Source organism: Lissotriton vulgaris, chromosome 7 (genome assembly GCF_964263255.1).
Source record: "Lissotriton vulgaris chromosome 7, aLisVul1.2, whole genome shotgun sequence".
NCBI lineage: Eukaryota > Metazoa > Chordata > Amphibia > Caudata > Salamandridae > Lissotriton > Lissotriton vulgaris.
Window position 1 is genome coordinate 383,691,148 of NC_141695.1, and position 21,511 is coordinate 383,712,658.

Consider the following 21,511-nt stretch of genomic DNA (forward strand, 5'->3'; position numbering starts at 1 on the left):
AGAATAAAAATAACACAACACAGCAAAAAGAACAAGAAAAAGAACTGAAACAGAAACAATAAGAACAGCCTAAAGATTAAAAAGCCAGGTCTTCAGGCTCTTCCTGAACTGGAGCAAATTGGCAGTGCTGCGCAGCGAAAGAGGTAGCGAGTTCCACAGCTGGGGAGCTTTGCAGCTGAAAGAGCGCCCTCCCGTGCGGGCCTTCCTCACCCGAGGGACCACCGCTTTATAAAGGGATTCCGAACGCAAGGAGCGGACTGGTCGATAAAAGGCCAGTCTCCGCCGCAGGTATCCAGCCCCTGATCCAAACAGAGCTTTGTGCATCGAAGTCAGGGATTTGAACTGGATCCGCTTCCGGATAGGCAGCCAGTGTAGCGCCTGTAGCAGCCCAGAGGCTCGGGCTCGTCTACGCAGGCCAAAAATAGCCCGGGCGGCAGAGTTCTGTACCACCTGTAGGGGATGGGACGTCTGACGTGCCAATTATTTGATTCACTGAGATGAAAACCATGGACCAGAATGTAGCAATTTTTGGGCAGTCCCACGCCACATGCAGAAACGAGGCAGGGGTGTATTAACTGTGCCAACAACTGTCATATTTCCTGTGCTGCTACTAAACTTGTCTCAGTTTCATGTGTCACTTAGTCTAACGTGTGCAAAGTGTACTTTCAATTTTTTGTGTAGTAAATCAGTAAATATGTTGTGTATTGTGATTTAAAAAAATCTTGTGTAATGAACTGTAATGTGGTCCCGAAGATAAATCTGGGCATCATCTGCGTACAGCGAAATTATGTGCTACTGGCCTTCCAGCTGCATATCCCAGTCAAGTCTTTTCACTCGCAGAGCACAAGCCAACAGTTCCATTGCCACAGAAAAGAGAATAGGGAGAGCGGGCACCCTTTATGAGTACAATGCTCTATGGGAAGTGAGTCAGATATCACTTGGCCAGTTTTCATACATGCTGTTGGAGCAGGAGTACCCATGATAGTATTATTGGTCCCAGCCCAAATTTAAAGGAGCACTGTCAGCTGGTAGGTCCACCCCAAGGTATCGAAAGCCATTTTGATGTCCAGAGAGGAGACCCAGGGGCATGCATCATGGAAGCATGCCCAGTCCATTATCAGAAACAATCGACACAAATTTAGCGAGGGACTCTGCCCGGGAATAAAATCATTTTGATTCGGGTGAACTATTGATTGCGCTATAGGAATCAGTAATTTTGCCAATATTTTTCCTAGGATTCTATAATCCGTGTTTAACAGTGACAAGGGATGACATGATCCCACCAGTAATGGATCCCTGCCAGATTTGGGAAGTACTGTAAGAACCGCTTGCTCATATAGGGTGGAAGCTGACCCTCATTTTGGGCTGCCTCACACACTTGCACTAGTATGGGAGCCAGATGCAGTGCAAACATGGCATATAACTCCACAGGAAAGCCCTCAGTGCCCGGTGTCTTACTCCTGGCCATCTGAGCAATCTCCCCGATAGTAAGTGGAGTTTCTAGTTATACCTCCGATACGCACCCACGGACCCTTCACCTGCCAAGACTGCAAATTCACCTGCCTCCGGACCCGCACCGCTCCCGCCAAGCCAGACACCATCAACAACCACCTCAAGTGCATCCTGCTCAACACCCGCTCCGTCCACAGGCACACCGTCGAACTCTGGAACCTACTCGACGCAACAGCACCAGACGTCGCCTTCCTCACTGAAACCTGGATGAACGCCTCCTCAGCACCCGACATCGCCATAGCCATCCCGGACGGATACAAGATCACCCGGAGGGACCGCGTCAACCAGACGGGAGGAGGCATCGCCATCGTACACAAGAACACCATCCGCATTTCGACCAACTCCGACGAAACCTTCACCGCCGTCGAACACCTCCACTTCCAGATACACACCGACCCCAAGACCACCCTCAGAGGCACCCTCATCTATAGACCCCCGGGACCACGCACACAATTCAGCGAAGACATCGCAGACTTCATCAGCCCGCACGCCCTTCCCTCCGTTGACTACATCCTCCTAGGGGACCTCAACTTCCACCTGGAGAACAACAATGACAGAAACACCACCACCCTGCTGGACAACCTCGCCAACCTCGGACTCAAGCAACTGGTGAACAACCCCACCCATTACGCCGGCCACACGCTTGACCCCGTCTTCTCATCCAGCAAGCACATCTCCTTCAGCCACTCCACCGGACTCCACTGGACCGACCACAGCTGCGTCCACTTCAGCTTCAGAAGAACCACGACCCACCACCACCCGCAACAGGTTCCTCGCCGGAGCTGGAGCAAGATCACCCCCGAGCAGCTCACCGCCTCCCTCAGCCACAACCCTCCCACCAGCACAACGGACCCCAACGAAGCATCCAGCAACCTCACCAATTGGCTGACCGCCTGCTCCGATGACTCCGCACCACTAAATAACCCTCCCAGCAGACCCGGCAGCAAGAAAACCCCCTGGTTCACCAACAAACTCAAGGACTCCAAGAAGAACTGCCGCACCCTCGAGAAAGCCTGGTGGCTCAACCAGACCACAGACAACAGGACCGCCCTCAAGCACGCCACCCGCAAACACCATCAGCTGATCCGCGCCACCAAGAAGACAGCACTCAAAGAACGACTGGACAACAACGCCCACGACAGCATGGAACTCTTCAGCATCATCAAATAGTTCTCCAACCCCAGCGCCGGAAACAACTACATCACTCCCTCGCAAGACCTCTGCAACTCACTCACCTCGTTCTTCCACCGCAAGATCGCCAACGTGCACAACAGCTTCGACGCTCAGACCACGCACCTTACCACCGAACCAACGCGCGCCACCACCACCCTCTGCAACTGGACCCTGATCAGCACCGAAGACACCACCCGCACGATGAACACCATCCACTCCGGATCCCCCACTAACCCCTGCCCCCACCTCGTCTTCAACAAGGCCGACGCCATCATCGCACCCCATCTCCGGGACATCATTAACACCTCCTTCCACACCGCCACCTGCCCGGAGAGCTGGAAGCACGCCGAGCTTAGCGCCCTCCTGAAGAAACCAACGGCGGACCCCACCGACCTCAAGAACTACTGTCCCATCTCGCTCCTTCCTTTTCCTGCCAAAGTCATCGAGAAGACCGTCAACAGACAGCTCGCCGCCTTCCTCGAACGGATCCCTCGACCCCTCGCAATCCGGGTTTCGGGCCAACCACAGCACCGAGACCGCCCTGAACACAGCCACCGACGACATCAGATCCCTGATCGACAACGGGGAAACAGCGGCCCTCATCCTCCTGGACCTCTCCGCTGCGTTCGACACTGTCTGCCACCGCACCCTAGTGCAGCACCTCAGCAACATCGGAATCCAAGAGAAGGCACTGGAGTGGATCATCTTGTTCCTCGCCGGAAGAACCCAGAGAGTCCGCCTACCCCCGTTCAGATCCGAGGCCACCGAAGTCATCTGCGGTGTACCACAAGGATCATCACTCAGCCCAACCCTCTTCAACGTCTACATGAGCCCCCTCGCAGCCATCGCACGCCAACACAACCTCAACATCACCTCTTACGCCGACGACACCCAACTGATCCTCTCCCTCACCAACGACCCCGCCACCGCCAGAGCCAGCCTACACGAAGGGATGAAAGACGTCGCCGAGTGGATGAAGAACAGCCGCCTGAAACTGAACTCAGACAAGACGGAAGTCCTCATCCTGGGATCAGCCACCTCCACCTGGGACGATTCCTGGTGGCCCCCGGCCCTGGGCACCACTCCCAAACCAACGGACCACACACGCAACCTGGGCTTCATCCTGGACTCCTCCCTCTCGATGACCAGACAAGTCAACGCCGTCTCCTCATCATGCTTCAACACCCTGCGCATGCTTCGCAAGATCTTCAGATGGATCCCCACAGAAACCAGGAAGACCGTTACTCAGGCACTCGTCACCAGCCGACTGGTCTATGGGAACACCCTCTACACCGGAACCACAGCCAAACTTCAAAAAAGACTCCAACGCATCCATAACGACTCCGCACGACTCATCCTGGACATCCCCCGACAAAGCCACATCACCGGACACCTGAGAGACCTGCACTGGCTCCCCGTCAGCAAAGGAATCACGTTCAGACTCCTCACCCATGCACACAAGGCTCTCCACGACCTGGGCCCCAAGTACCTCAACGACCGCATGACCTTCTACACGCCCACCCGCCAGCTATGATCAACCAGCCATGCCCTCGCCACCGTACCACGCATCCGCAGAGCCACCGCCGGAGGAAGATCCTTCTCCTACCTGGCAGCCAAGACTTGGAACTCCCTCCCCATCCACCTTCGGCTAACCCAAGACCATCTCTCCTTCAGGAAGCAGCTCAAGACCTGGCTGTTCGAGCAGTAATGTACCCCTCTCTCACAGCGCCTTGAGACCCTTCCGGGTGAGTAGCGCGCTATACAAATGTCGTGATTGATTGATTGATTGAAATGCTGCAAGGAGGTGATTTGCGATAGATGGAGGGTGTCCAAGTATACCTCAGTGTAAGGGATCCTTGTTGCCTAAGGAGCAGAATACAGTGTGCTTTAGTATTCCCAGAACGTTTGGTTGACATCTCTCTGTGTATGTGTGATACACCCTTGCAACATGTGTATAACCGCCATCAGGGTCTAGGTACTTCCGAATAAAGAAGCCAGGTGAGGAGGCTTTATCTACCTCCCTATGTTGGCGGGTTATATATTCTCTGTTGTGTAGAATAGAAAACCGTGTTAGTGTCTCTGTATGGTTTTTTTCCCCCGGGCCCAACTGAGTGACACAGATGGGATTTGATACAGAGAGTTTTTCTAGAGTTCGGATTTTGACTTCTAAGGATGTCACCTCCCTCTTAAGTGCCAACTTACTACGGTATGTGACTAGCTCACGCAGCACCACCTTAAACGTGTCCCATTTGATTTCTATGAAGTCCAGATGATAGTGAATATTCCCTGTCCGTCGGATGAGCTGGGTGCCATACGTCGGAGAGTTGTATTTGGGAAGACCAGTGTTGGAGGTGCCTTCTAGTTACAAACGTTTGGGCCCTGGCACTGGGAGGGAAGACCTGTCCATGTCAATGTCCGGTGTGCTATTGTAGTCTCCACACCAGAGGCATGGCACAAGTGTAGTTGTAAGCAGTATGGGTGTCAGTCCGTCGAAGAAGACCACTTGGTTGATGTTGGGGGCATGTAGACTCACCAGAGCAAATTGCAACCCATCCAATGAACCTTCTAAATTCTAACCTCCTTGGTGCACTCTGATGGCCAGTGGCTCCAGCGCTAGGTTGAAGATAAGGGGGAGAGTGGACAACCCTGCTTGGTTGAATGCCAACTGAAGTGCAAATTAGGAATCCAGTTCGGACCCTCGCCAGGAGGCATGCAGAAAGCAGCTGAATCCAGCGCAGAAAGAGAAATCCCAAACCAAATCTGCACAGCATCTCTAACAAATACCGGCAGTCAAGGGAATCAAAGGCCTTTTTGAGATCTAAGGCCAGACAGGCTGCTCTGGAATGATGTCTGGGCACCAACTCCAAGACCAAATAGAGCCTCCAATGGTTTAGCAAGGCATTTCTGCCCTGGACAAAGGTGCTTTGGTCCAGAAGGATTAGCTGTGGAAGGAGGGGGAGCAAGTGATTTTCCTAATCTTTTTAATTGGTGTTAGCAAGGGGTCTGTAATCAGAGAGATAATTAGGGTATTTGCCAAGTTTAGGACTGGATGCAAGGAGAGCATCTCAAAGTGAGGGGGGGGGCTGCCCTCCTCAAAAACCGGCTTGTATAATTAGTCCAGTTTTGGGATAAGGAGATTAAAGAGCACCCGGTAAAACTCCATGGACAAGATGTCCGGACTGGCGTCATGCCCATCAAAAATTAGAGCAGGGTAAGCATGGGCGAATTTTGCGAATCTCGCGTTCGCGAATTTTGCGGATTTGCGAACTCGCAATCCGCAAAATCCGCGAATTCTTGTGAATTTGCGGATTTTTTTTTGTGTGTTTGCGCGCGTTTCTGCCAGTTCGCGAGGGTTTTGTACAATGTCGCAAATTGCGAACTTACCTGTCGGGTCGCAAGTTTCGCGAACTTGTTGTTTCTACGTGTCCAGCCTGTTTGGGACACTCTTCTTCATCACTGCCACTCTCTGTCACCACTGCCACTCTCTGACTACTCATGCCACCCTCTGGCCCACCCATGCCACCCTCTGTTTCATCACAGCACCCTCTGGTTGTCCAGTCAGTGTACATTATTGTGGCAACGCAAGCACACCTTCCCTGCCTCAAGTGACCTGAATTAATTTGGGGCTGATTAATGTGTCACAGAATATTTTTTTAGCTGGCACCTGCTTCCTTAGTGCTTCCTGATTAGTGATCTTTTGAACTTGCTAAGTGCTTTCATTGTTGCAAAATTAGTTACAACACCTGCCCTGCCCCAACTGACAATAATGAATTAGGGGCAGATTAATGGATTTGAACCTCCAGCCTGGCTGCTGCTTGTCTCCCTTAGCTGTAATTCAGGACCTTTGTGGCATATGTGTAACTATTCTGAGGTTCAGAGCAGGGTCACATAATAGTTGCAACTGGCAACTGAACTCTGGAGGGGCCCCTCAGGAAGCACTACAGGAAATGGCTACTAATGATGAGCCTGAACTTTTGAACCTGGTAAGTAGTTTCAGTTTTGCTAAGATCGTATTTCTGCAATTTTGCACTTATTCGCGGGGCGCGAAGTTGTACTGGGAAGCCGCGAACTCACGCGAACAGTGCGAGCAGTGCGAGCAAAATCCGCTGCTCGAGGATTTACGGATTTTGCTGGAGATTCGCGAATCTCGCGGATTGCGAATTTACCGAAAATCCGCAAAATCCGGGAGCGAAACGGATTTTCCGCCCATGCTTAGAGCAGGGCCCCTCATATGTTCTCTTGCATGACTTGTGCATCAAGTTCCGATTGCTGCTCTTGAGAAATCCGGGGCATGGCAATATTATCTAGCAGGGACTCAATGTCCCCAGGGGAGCAGACCCATAATGGGGCACCATAATGCAGGATTTTGTTCTGGTGTGAATGAAGAAGGTGAAAGCCGTACATATGGAGAAAATAGGGCCAAGAAAGTCAGCCTACCTGTCCATCCAAGCCAACAGAGCTCCAGGTTTAACCAGGACAGAGTTAACCTTCTTTGTGTGTGATGCATAGTTAAAGCATCTCAGACTGTCAAGCAGCTCAGCTTGATCTGTACAAACAGCACTGAGAGCTTGAGAGCCTGTAGCTTCGGTCTCAAGGTGAACCAAGGAGCCGCATGTAATTATCAATTGACCCGTCTACCCCACCAACGCAATGATGCAATGTCTCTGGATTGCCATATTTAATTCCTTCCATTCCATGGTATTAGAAGATGCTGTGTCAGTGTATAGCTCAAAGTAATCTGCTAGAGCTTTGCACAACAGAGAGTGGAAAGCAGCATTTTCCAGAAGAGAAGGCTGTTTGCTCCAAGTCGGTATGTGGGAGGTGACATGCTTCGTCCAAGCCCAGACAGGATGGGATTTTGATCTGAGACCATACGGCCCAGGTAACAGGTAATGCATATGTGTGACCGATGTACACATCGATGCAGCCTTTCACCAACAAGACACATTATGGAGATGGCTTATCATATCTGCCTAAGAAAGATGCCGCTGAATTCTACATTATTAATGTATGCTCCTACCAATGATGACCCTGACTTTTGATTGTCTCTTAATAAAGTGATCTTTGACATGCCCCGTAACATTGGCATGATTCTGGGTGGAGACTTTAATCTTCCCTTGGACAGAACTCTTGATAAAACTTCAATTGTGAAATTCAGATCGTCTAGATCTCACTCGCAACTCCTGAACGTATGCAGGGCACAGAATCTGATTGATATTTGGAGCTTTCATAACCCAACAGAGAGCAACCTAATGACTCCTACTCAAGGATTGATTACCTTCTGGTTGAAGGGTGACTTCTCCAACAAGGATTTCTCCTATGAATTGAACAGATAGTAATGTCAGACCATGCTGCATATCCCTAGAACTAAAATTGAGCAACTCTACAACTTTTTCAAAACAGTGGAGGATGAACGACCTTCTAGTAGACTCTGTTGATATGAAAAAAGCAATCCAAAAGGATAAAGTGTTAGAATTCAAACTCAACTCAAAAGGTTCCACTGGCTTATCTGAATTGAAAACCCTTAAATATATATTTAATACAATTTAGAGTGACAGGGCACACAAATGGGTAGCAGTGGGGAAAGTTGGACACTCACTTGAACATGAAGAATCATATTAGTAAGATGTGCAAGGGTGCTAACTACCAAATGAGGATTCTTAGAAATCTAAAACCCTTCCTTCCACAAGACGACTTGAAGCAGGTGGTTCAAGCACTTGTCCTGTCAAGGCTAGATTATGGTAGCGCTACTCTCTGTGGCCTCCCAAAATATACATTGGCCCCTCTCAGGGCCTCCTTGAATGCCACTGCCATACTGATTAGGGGCACAAAAAGAAATGCTCACATATTCCCAGCTCTAAGATATCTAAACTGGTTACCCTCCGAAACAAGAATACAGCTAAAGATTGCCTGTATGATGCACAAAGCCCTCCATTTCAAAATCCGTGTACCTGGCTCAAAAACTAGAACTATCTGGAGGGAGTAGACCATCAAGAAATGCAAATTCTCTCCTATTGAAATCTCAGACCTTTCACAAATAAAGAACGAGGTCCAGAGCCTTCTCTGGTTCGGCACAGAAGATCTGGAACTCTCTCCCACGGACATTCTCAGAATCCCATCCACGGCTGCCTTCAAACATGAAGTAAAAATAATCCTAATGAACAAGTTCTTGCCTTAATTGGTCATGGCTCGTCTGCTTTCTCAATGAGCCTCTGACTACATTCTTTTGAGTCTATCAACAGTAAAGCTCAGGTTTGTCCGTTATGCCTTATTAAGTACTGTTGCTTTCATCTTGGTACCTTATGGTATTAGCTAAATAAGTTATTCTCTCTTACCCCCTTTGACATTACCCTGTGCTATGTTCTTCCCGTTCCGAAATGAGAAGCGCTATGATACCCTTCGGGGTCATGTTCGCACTATAGAAAACTTTATAAATAAAACATAAAGCTGAAAAAATGATTAGAAAAATAAAGTGGACCTTGCCAATTACTTACAATGTGGGGGGTGAGGGGATTTTGACTATTCTATCTATAAGAAATAAAAATGGACTACATGTTACTTTTTCAAAGGATATTTTAGTGGCATTTGAAGATTTTTATAAGTACTTATACCAATCCAATAGTAACATAGAACTACCGAACTGTGAGAAATTCTTGGCTAAGAACTACCGAACTGTGAGAAATTCTTGGCTAATCAATCTTTTTTGACACTTGGCATGAAATCTAAGGAAAACCTCAATAAACCTTTTTCACACAATTAATTTCTAAAAGCTGTTCATGGCCTAAAAATTGGTAAGGCCCCTGGTCCTGATGGATTTACGAATACATTTTATAAAGCATGCGCTAAATCATACACTCATTTTCTTCTTACACCCTGACACAATCTATTCTTGCAAATTGCTGCGAGTGGAACCATCCAAGGCTCAGCCACTTGCAATGATTGTTGTAATTCGAAAGCAAGGCAAATAACCCCTACATTTCAATAATTATTGTCCAATTTCTCTCATAAACATTGATTGTAGACCTTATGCTAAAGTTTTAGCAACCAGGCCAGAAAAAGTTCTTAACAGATTAATTCAACCGGTGCAAACGGTGTTCGAATTGGAATTGGAATTGGAATTGAAACTGGATTTGTAGAGCACGTAGCTACCCGTGGGCGTCCCAGCGCTGGACTCGTAAGATTGTATCTGGAACAGAGTGACCTAGGGGAACAGCCAAGTTTTCATATCACCTGTGGAATTTTAGTAGATTGGTCTCCCTACGGATGTTGCGGGGTAGGGAGTTCCACAGCTTGGAGGCGTTGTATGAAAATAGGTGTCCCCCAGATCGTGCTTTCTTGATTCTGGGGACGCTTGGAAGGGAGAGGAGGTCGGATCTTAGCTTCCTCTTAGCTTTGTATGGTTTGACCAAGGATCTCAAAATTGGGGGTCCCTTGTCTTGAAGGATTTTGTGTGTGATGCAGAGGGTTTTGAAAGTGATTCTTTCCGGAATTGGAAGCCAGTGTAGGGAGTTTAGGGCAGGCTTCGCAGAGCATCTGTGTTTTGTGCCTGTTAGCAGCCTGGCTGCTGCGTTCTGGACATGTTGAGGTTTGTTGATGACCGATTTTGGAGCACCATGGTATAAAGCATTTCCGTAGTCTAGTCTGGACATAATAAGTCCCTGGGTTGAGGAGTTTCCTGGAGTGAAGGGATAAGAGGGGGAGGATTTTGCATGCAGTGCGCAGGAGGCCAAAGCAGGTTCCAGCTGTTTTCCTTGCTGTGTTTGGAAGTTAAGATCCTGGTCGAGCCAGATACCTAGGCTCTTTATTTCTTTTTTGGAGTGGGGGTTGGTCCCATACAAGATGGCCACAAAAGTTTGGTGGGGAGTTTGGATTGGTTGCCTAGCAATAGGATCTCTGATTTCTCCCCATTTAGTTTGAGGAGAGATTTGCTCATCCACTTGGAGATGTTTTTGAGGCACGAGGATTGATTTTCCTGCCAATGGGCCGACTGGTTAAGGGAAACTATGAGTTGGGTGTTGTCGGCATACATAATTAAATATATGCCGAACGGTGCTACAATTTCCTCCAGAGGTGACATATATACGTTAAAAAGTGTGGGGCTTAAGAATGGGCCCTGGGGGACCCCACATTGGAGAGAGAGAGCTCTGGATCGTGTGTGTCCTTCGGCGACCTCAAAGGTTCTGAGGTCCAAGAGGATCACTGCTGCTGATCCCCCTGCGTCCAAGATCGTTCTTGCTTCTTCAACCACTGCTATCAGGGCGGTATCAGTGCTCTGACCTGGCCTGAATCCTGTCTGAGAGGGATGTAGGAGACTGTTGGATTCGAGGAAGGTGGAGAGTTGTTGATTGACAAATTTCTCTGCCACCTTGCTGATTCCAGGTAGAAGGGAAATGGGTCGATAGTTGCCCAGCTCTAGGGGGTCAAGGTGAGATTTTTTAGCAGTGCTCTAACTGTGGCCCTTTTCCAGTTGGGGGGGGACAATGCCTTTTCCTAGGGAGGAGTTTATAATGGTTAATAATGAGAGTGGATTTTATCTTCAAAGAAGGCCGCCTGGGTACTTTTTAAGCTGGCTTTATGGCTGTTTTATATTCAATTTTTTTCTTGTTGGACCAGTCCTTTCTCCATAGGCGTTCGAGTTTTTTACATTGTTTTTGCAAATCGACGAGCTCAGGGGTAAACCAGGGGGATTTAAAGGTTCCCTTTTTGTTAGGGAGAGTTTCTCTTGGGAGAGCTAGATCTAGAGATTTTTCAATCCAGGTGGAGAATTGCTGGTCAGCTAGGACTGGTTCTGGTTCGAGGACTGGTGTCGAGGCTTCGAGTTCGAGTTTCCAGTCTTCAACGACTAGTTGTGACCATGGGTGAACTGGAAGGCGGGGAGGAGGTCTGCAAGGGGGTTCAGTGCGGATTTGCCACTTGAATGGGATTAGGCAGTGATCTGACCAGCGGATGGGGAGGGGCTCGTCCGTGTGTAGCTCGGAGATACTCGAGAAGATGGGATCAAGGAGATGGCCTTTAGCTTGAGTGGCCAGGTGGCTTTTCAGATTGAGGTGGTAGGAAGCTAGGTCCAGTGTTAGGTCTCCTGCCACTTTGTCTGTTGGGTCATCGAAGTGGAGATTTAGATCACCCAGTATTGTGAAGTTGGGAGATGAACAGGCCCGAGAGATGGTGGCTTCCATCAAGGAGCTACAGAACTGTCCCTGTGCTCCTGGAGGACGGTATATGAGGATGCCCAAGAGTGAATTTAGCGGTGAGATTTGGATGGAAAAGTGGGCGTTTTCACAGTCCTGGATAGGGCTGTCTAGAAGGCGGCAGGAGAGGTGATTTTTGTGAATAACAGCAATTCCACCGCCTATTCCGGAGGACCTGTCGTGGCGTTGAATTAGGTAGCCTGGCGGGAGAACTTGGACAATGTCTGGCTTTGAAGTTGGGGATAGCCAGGTTTCTGTAAGGAACAGAACCTCTAGCTCTAAGTCTTGGAGGAGCAGATTTATTTCCACACAGTGTTTAGGAAAGGACCTACAGTTGAGTAGGACCATCTTGATCGACCGCTCCTTGGGAGTTTTTGGTGGTGCTAGGGTGTGTGGGCAGTGAGCGCAGTTGTTTTGTCGATCTTCCATGGAGAGAGAGTGGAGACATGGTGTGTGTGTGGTCTGTCTAAGTTGGAGAAGTGTCTCACGAGTGTAGCCTTTAGGAGCTATGGGGAGTGGGACAGAGGGTCCTGGCCCTTGGCCCGGTCAGCGTGGACGCGGTTCTAATGTTATCACATGCCATTTCCTAAAAGGAAATGGCATGTGATAACATTAGAACCTTCTGTCATGCTCTAAATAAGGCCATATCATTAAAATCACTAGCTGCAGTTATAGCATTAGATGCAGAAAAAACATTTAACAGAGTTTCATGGACCTTTCTGAAATACATTTTACACAAATTTGAATTAGGCGGAGATTTTATCAAAATCACACTGGCCCTTTATTCTAACCCACAAGCATCCGTAAGAATAAATGAATGCTCATGGAACTCATTTAACCTAAAACAAGGCTCTAGACAGGGCTGCTCCCTTTCACCACTACGATTTGTACTAGCGATGGAACCACTTCTACACGGTTTATGGTCAAATGATGATGTTAAAGGGATTCTTTTAAAATCTAGGGTGAAAATAGTAGCAGTTTACGTTGAATATATGCTGTTTTTTACAGAGGAGGTTGTCAGTGCAATCTTATCGATGTTGGAGGAGATAAAGTAAAGAACTTAGGGGTAGATTTACAACAACTGGCGCATCCCTGAATATCAGCAGGGTTGTACCAGGTATTGTGCGCCGCAGCTCCACCACCCTGGATGCGCCGCATATACAATGCTGTGCTCCATGGGGCAAAAACAGCACAGATGCGTCACGCATCTGTGCCGTAAAAGCGGCGCATTGCTGGAGTTGTGTCTCAAGCGCGACGCAGCACCAGCAATGCTTTGGGGGGCCCTATCTCCACAATGCTAAGTCAATCCTTACGCCTGCTTCAAGCAGGCGCAGGGTTTTGACACAGCATGCGCCCAAAAGTGACTGAGTGAAATCTTGTAGATTTCACTCAGCCACTTTTGGGAGGCGTTCCTGCGCCGGAACGCCCCCCCCTGCGATGGAACGCCTCCTTCTGGCGCAGGGCTTTACAAAATGACGCATCTGGGAGATGCGTCACGTTGTAAATACCCCGCACCATTGCGCATCTTTTGCGCCACCCCTGGGTCAAAAAAGTGACGCAACGGCGGCGTAAAAGAGGCGCAGGGGGCTTGTAAATCTGCCTCTAAGCAAATATATATGGGTGTTCTCTTAAGTTAGAAAAACACAGAGCTCTTCCCCCTAAACATACATTTCCTCCCCTTAATTACCCCCTAAAATGAGAAAAATAAAGCACTCAAATATTTGGAGATTATGTTTGGAAGGGATAATTAAGAAACCTTGACTAAGAATAAAATATATCTCTAAGTTAAAGAACTACTGTTGCAATGGTCCTCAAAATGTATGACCTGGTGGGAAAGACTTGAAACCCTCAAGATGATGGGGACTCCTGTGATCAACTTCCCTCTTAGAATGCTACTTCTTAAGCTATCTCATACATTCTTTACCACGATTGATACAATGCTGATGGAAAATAAAAAAGCTAGGATTTCCCTCAACAATCTTAGGCTGCAGTACAAAGAAGGTGGTGTCTAATTTCTAGATTATCATAGATATCAGCCTTTTCTGTCTCCCTCATAACACCTACCACGCTTCCTATAGAGAAATCTCTAAGGCAACATCTCCCCTTATATGCATCAGTTACTATCACAGCATTATTTGCCTTCACATGAAACACTGTATGATACTATTGCCTCCATACGTACGATAGACAAAAAACGTATGCAGAAAACACACAAATAGGAATGTTCCTCCCTTTGGTATAACAAACACATCAGCTTTGATGGTGAAGCGTTCTTCTGGGATAACTGGGCAAAAAGGGGGAGCAATCTAATCAGTGATTAAGGTATCCAGTCCAACCCACAACCTAACTATGATCTTACATATTGTTATACATTTCTGAAGATAAAAACAGCAATCAGGAAGTTAGTGGTCATTCATACACCCGACCTTCCATCACTGTTAGGGAAGGAACTTCACTATATTAGTACATGCTGCATCCAGAATACATAATTTCCTATAGACTCGCAATTCACTGTTGACATGGAAAAATATTGATAATTGGATTTCTATCAGCAGAACTCACTCTGGGGTGGATATATAAACTACTGCTTGGGCAAATATTTGGAACTCCTTTTAAATGTAAGCCCTCCAGTCCTGTCACAAATGATGTTATTGATTCTACATACTGCCTATTGACCCCAATGAAACTCCACAAATCAGAGTTTTCTTATTTGAATATTTCCTGGAACTGTAAACTTCACATTGGTGACATATGTTCTTTCACTGCAAATACGGCCGCTCTCTGTGGTACCAAATTCGAAATTTCATTCAGGAGATCTTTTGTTCTTCCCTGGTTATTGATACCACAATAGCCATTTTAGGTATCTACGCTGCCCATACTGTTCCCGATTTGTCACCCACACATCTCAAACTGATTGACCTTATGTTGGCTATAGCTATTAAGTTGATACTGTCTGAATGGATCAGCTCACCAAATATTTATTTTCATACATGGTGGGCATGGATATGTTTTTTAGAGGAGGTCACAACACACGTTTTCTGGAAGACTGCTGTCTCCCCCCTCCAGAAAACTGTGGGGGACCCTTAATGTTTACCTCCAGAAATACAAACCCCCTTAGTGCTCCTAGATGTGTCATTCTAAGATGCATTATCTGTAGCACACACAACTCTAGGGGGCAGATTTATGTTGGACTTGCGCCACGTTTGCGTCACGCAACGGCGGCGTAAACGTGGCGCTTCCCTGCGACCTATTTACAACGTGACGCATCTAGGCAGATGCGCCACGTTGTAAATCCTTGCGCCACAGGTGGGCGTTATGGCGCAGGGTGGGCGTTCCGGGGCAGTTGCGCCTCGCAAAAGTGGCTGAGTGAAATCTACAAGATTTCACTCAGTCACTTTTAGGCCAATGCTGCGTCAAAACCCTGCACCTGCTTGAAGCAGGCGTAAGGCTTGACGCAGCATTGGACTGAGAGGGCACCCCCGAGCCTTGCTGGACCTGCGTCACGCTTGCGACGCAACTCCAGCAATGCGTCACCTTTACGGCACAGATGCGTCACGCATCTGTGCCGTTTTTGCCCCATGGTGCGCCGCATTGTAAATGCGGCTCATCATGGTTGGCGGAGCTGCGGCGCACAATAACTGGCGCATCCCTGGGTATGCGCCAGTTAGTATAAATCTGCCCCTAGGTCATTAACATCCGAGATACACCTGAAAAAGACACTAGAAACAGACAGCATTCGGACTCAGAGATATTATTACCATTTTTCTATCTTCTCTTTCTTCTATTTCTCTCTTTTCTTTTTGCACCTAGATGTCCGATCATATAGTGAATGTTTCGAACTCCTTTAACAATAGCAATTGATATGTATAAGGTGTATTGAACCTTCGATTTTGACTACACATGACTTCGTTCATTTGATTGAGTTTAAGGGAGTCACAATGTAGTTACTATTTTTTTTCTGGACAAACTCATCCCTTATTGGTTGCGGTGCTAAATTATGTCATATTCAATATTGACCTATACATGCTCTACCATGGACTGTTGTAATCTCTGATATAATATAGTAAAAAAAATACATTGAATTAAAAAGGAAATACTATTAAGACAGAGGGTGCCATCAGGATAGTACCAGTAATTCCAGTGCATTAATTCGGATTTACTAATGTAACGATTATCAGTAATTTTGGGGGGCAAAATTACAAAGGGATGATCAGAAATTGCATTTAGCGAACCTATGCAATAAGATATTCAATTGTTATTTGTGAACCGATTTCTGCATATAACGCCGAGATTCTAGGCCTTTTCCAGGGACCAATCCGTTCAGATTTGATCTAAAGAATGTGTCCCTAGAAACATCTGTGGCAATATCGCATGGAGTAACAGTGCATGTCGTATTAATGCATTACTTTTAGTAGCAATTTGGGTAGAAGCACCTATTTCTGTGAGAACAAACACAGGCAACTAATATAAAACAAAAAAGCACAATTGCTAACAAAAAAAGTGCGAAGGTTTTGAGTATGTTGTGTTTTTATACACCGTGCCTGACATTAAGGTAATCCAGCGCCGGGCCACGTCCATCAGGGTCTCAGAACCAGTAGCAATTAAAAGCAGACATTTAAATGAGTCCATTGTATGCCCTGTGTTAATGCCCTTAGCTCTACAGGAAAAGACACTGATCGATTTCTGAACAACGAATGTAAAAAAATGTTAAAGGATTACATTCTAATTTTGTAACTGTAATTATATTTATATAGCGCCTGATGAGGCATTGAAGAGCTTTTTCGCCGAGTAGCACACTACTGCGGAACCCAAAGGATTAGAGGTGGATTAGTAAAGGGAAACATAAATTGGTAATTTGTGTGGTGGACATGTGGGTAAGTTAGTTTGATTGAATGGGTCGTTTGTGCCTATATATTTACATGCTTTATTTAATCTATCAATCCCTGAGTGTTTGCTTTTTCCAGGATGGCATGATACGGGTGCATACTTTGAATTGAGTCGCCTCCAGGTGGTTTCGTGTATGCCAAGAGTGAGAGCTATGGAGCTGTGGTTAGAGGCAGTGCAAGTTTCTCTCAATGCCTGTCAGAGGGTTCAAAAAGTGTTCAGAATACATGGTCAGCTGATCCTTGGCCTCTCTACAAATAGGGTGACCAACTGGCATGGGTGCAAATCAGGAAGGTGAGTGTAAAAATTTAGGACAATGGGTCAAAATTCAGGACAAAAATTCAAAACAGAAGGTTAAAAGTCAGGACAAAATTTTGGGACAAAAGGTAAGGGTGGGAGAAGTTGGAGGCGCAAATGCATATAGTTATCTCTCAAAAGTGAAAATAAACATATAGCAAGCAGTGAGAGAGGTGATGATTTTAGGGTTCCCTAACCTAGGGAGAGAACCAAGCAGATGCCTTTAAAACAAAGAGCACATTATGCTGAATGATTCGGTGGTGGTCTCATCCTCCTAGGGCCACCCCAAGCAAGTTATCAACTAAAATACAATCCCAACCAAAGGCCCTGCAAAGCATTATGGGATGAGATTCTAGAGTGAAGTGAATAATATAGTATCCAACTATCAAAACATTCCTCAAGGCAGCAGCTCTCCTGGCTCAGCTGAGAGCTAATACTATAATATTCACTGCACTCTAGAATTTCACCCCATAATGCTTTGCTGAGCTTTTGGTTGGCATTGTATTTTTGTCCATAACTTTACTTGGGGTGGTCCTAGGAGGAGGGAACTACCACCGAATTGTTCAGCATGATATGCTATTTGTGTTCAAGACATATACTTGGTCATCCCCCTGCGTTAGGAGGGACCACAAAATCATCACCTCTTTCATTGCCTGATATTTTTCAAAGCTCACTTTTGTGAATTGGTTATATGCTTTTTTGCATGTAAGGGTAAAGTTGTCTTATCAAAGGGTTGACTCCAGAGTTTTTGCATGAATCCCGTGTTTTCAATGTAATGCATAGTTATCAAATCTCCAATTTCGTGAAACTCTTCTCATCTCATCCCAATTAATAAAACACAAACCTCACAGACCTTTAGTAAACCAACAAGTAACTCTTTCTTTACATGCTAAAATGCATATAGTCATCTCACAAAAGGGAAGATGAAAATATAGCGAACAGTGAGAGAGGTTATGATTTTTGGGTCCTCCCTAACCTAGGGAGAGAAACAAGCAGATACTTTGAACACAAAGAGCACATCATGCTGGACGATTCAGTGGTGGTCCCATCCTCCTAGGACCACCCCAAGCACAGTTATGGGCAAAAATACAATCCGAACCAAAGGCACTGCAAAGCATTATGGGACTAGATTCTAGAGTGCAGTGAATATTATAGTATCCAATATCAAAACATTCCTCAAGGGGCAGCAGGCTCAGCTGGGAGCTAATGCTATAATATTCACTGCACTCTAGAATCTAGCCCCATAATGCTTTGCTAGGCCTTTGGTTGGCATTGTATTTATGCCCATAACTTTGCTTGGGGTGGTCCTAGGAGGATGGAACCACCACCAAATCGTTCAGCATGATATGCTCTTTGTGTTCAAGGCAACTGCTTGGTCCTCCCACTAGGTTAGGGAGGACCCCAAAATAATTTTCAAAGCTCACTTTTGTGAATTAGTTATATGCTTTTTAGCATGTAAAAGTAAAGCTGTTTTATCAAAAGGTTGTGAGTGCAGTAGCTAACTCCGCTATGAGCAATCGTGTAGTTAGCAAATCTTCAGTTAACAAATGGTAAGTTTTACAGACATGTCAGAGAAGGTCACACACTAGTATATAAGTAAGTAAATAGACAACCACTTAAGCTCAAATCAAAATAAGTTTATATTAGGTTGAGACAATTTTCAGTTTGACCGCAGAAGCTGTTGCCTTAGATGCTCCAGCAGGTATTACTCACCAGACAATGGTGAACCACACCTGAATTCAAGTGGGGCCGCTTTTATTGTTTATTGAAAACTACTGTATATGTAAATGTAAATGTAAATATACTTATATAGCGCAACCTGTCACCACAAGGGCATCCTGGCGCTTGCCTAGGGAACCCGTCCTGATATTCCCCTGTGAGAAGTCCCGACAGGGTGTCCACAGGGTGAAAGTCAGGCATCCCGCCGCGAGGGGCCGTTGTGGAGATTAAGCAAGCTATTGCCCAGAGTCGCAGAGTGTGAACCCATGAGTCGAGGAGGCACCGGGACGAGAATTATCGAGTCCGTGGAATTTTTAGCCCAAGACCCGCCGGGGCGGGGAATTGAACCCTGGTCCAGGGCCGATCTCAGATTCCGGGTCTGCCGCCTCTAACCCCTGAGCCACACTTCTCCACATATATACAAGGAACTTTGCAGTGCCAACCCCCAGTAACAAAACCAGCCTCCCGGGAAACACCCAATGCCCAGTCTGGGCAGTACGGTCTTGCTACTACCCTCCAATGGTGCCCCTCATCTTCACATAGACCGTCTCTCATGTATATTTAATTTCTTTTATAGTGCTACTCATCCCAAATATGTAGGGCAGGGTTTCGGAGTGCGTTACATCATACACACATCATATAGAGACAATGAGTCATATAAACGTGAAAGTCAATGTATAGCAAACGTTACTTATGATAATGGGTGCCACAAAGTGTAATCATTCTTTTATCCATCATTCAGTCTTTCACTATTCATTCTGTCCTTCCATCTGTGTGCCCATTTATATCTAAACACATTCAACCATTTGCAAACCTATCCACCATGTACCCTTCCATCCATCATTTCACTCATCCATCCCTCCATCCACCCTTCCACTCATCCATTGATTATTCATCCATCTACCCTTTCACCCCATCCATTGTACTCTCATCCATCCACTCTGCCATCCACCCATCTATTCACTCATCCATCCAGCCTTTACCCTTTCACCCATCCAGCCATCCTTTCACTTACTCATCCATTCAGCCAGTCACTTATCCTCCACCAATTCACCCTTTCAGTCATCCATCCTCCCTTTCAATCTCCATCCCCCTTTCACTTATCCATCCATTCTTCCACCGACCCACCCATCTACTCATCTATTCATGAATCCATCCATTGACCCTAATACTCAACCATCCTTTCACTCATCCATCCATCCATCCACCCATTCTCTCATCCATCATCTACCCTTTCATTCTCTCATTCTTTCACTTGTTCACTTCTCTATCCATCCTTTTGTCCATCTACCCCCTTTCACTCACATATTAATCCTTACATCCACCCTTTCACTCATCCATCCACCCTTTCATTTATCAATATATCAATCCTTTCATTCACTCATCCATTCACCAATTCACTCACCCATCATCTACCCTTTCACTCCATCCATCCTTTCACTCACCCATCCACCCTTTTACCCATCCATCTATCCTTACACCCATACATTCATCTATTTACCTTTTCTCCCATCTATCCTGCCGCTCACTCACTCATCTATCCTTTCTTTCATTATCTTTCCATTCACCCTTTCATTCATCCATTCATCCTTTCACCAATCCATCCAACCATTCACACATTTCTTCACTAATTTATTCACTCACCTTTTCACATTAAGAGCTGAGCCTTTGTCTACAGAGTTGCAGATAGAAGAGGCCCATCAAGAACTTCACCTCGCTGTAGTTCCTAAACCAAGGGGTGGGGTGGGGGAGGGTTTACTATGCCCCTGCACATAGGCAATCTGAAAACTCAGAAGCATTGACTCATACATGATGCACAGTGCCAGGACGTGAGGTGACTATGACATGGTGTTGTTTCCAGGTTCTTAGGTGGTGTAAAAAAACTGGGGGGGTCTCTTCAAAGGGGGTGTTCAATGTAATTAAGGGGGTGGCTTAAAACACCTAGGCTGAAAAATGTGTGCTTAGCGTAGTGTTCTGCCCGACTGGTATTATGTTGTTTCTGTCATTGCATCCAGATATATAAAACAGCAAGTATCATTACACCAACAACAAGCCAGGACTATTAGCTTTGTCAATGGTTGTTAGTTGCTTAAAATAAAAAAAGCAGCAACCATGGCTTTGTTGAATATAATATTGAAAATGTGTCCGTTGTAAAATGATGAGACAGTGAAAGAACTATAACCTGTTCTTTTTTACTTGTTTCACAGGCTTCTTTATATAACTTGTATTCTCACGTTGCAGCATGGGTGTTTTACCTTTCATCCATCTAAAGAATGCCCTGCTGTTCACTGAGGCAAGAGGAGGCCGCCAAATACTTTAACAGCCCGGACTGCCCCATTGTCATCCTGTATGTGGCAATTAGCCGGCATACAGAAAGACAATGGGCGGGGTGGGGCTTCTCTTGTGCTCGAGGAGGAGTGTGAGGCAGCCCCATCAGGGGGCTAAGGCTTCTCGCAGGGGAGCAGTGCTGCTCCCTGTAATGGCTATAACTACGGTCAAAAGGCGTCCGTAAAAGGGATCCTCACAGACAACGGACATGAGGTCCAAATTACGGACAGTCCGTGAAATTAACAGACAGTTGGTCACCCTATCAACAAAGTGCACAGAGCAATGGTCACATATGCCAGTTGCAGCTGTGATTCTATGCATAGGTGTGTGAAGGTGGTAAACAATTTTCAAAATGTTGACATGGCGAAATGCACAGAAAATGCAGCACTAATAGGTGACTTTCTGTGTTA

The 21,511-nt window shown here is 46.4% G+C and overlaps 1 protein-coding gene across 2 annotated transcripts in view; it reads right to left on the bottom strand.

Moving 5' to 3' along the window:
• The window catches only part of LOC147701698 (galactoside alpha-(1,2)-fucosyltransferase 2-like), a 262,962-nt gene that overhangs the window by 22,252 nt on the left and 219,199 nt on the right, over positions 1-21,511 (bottom strand). The gene's annotated exons all lie outside the window — the stretch shown is intronic.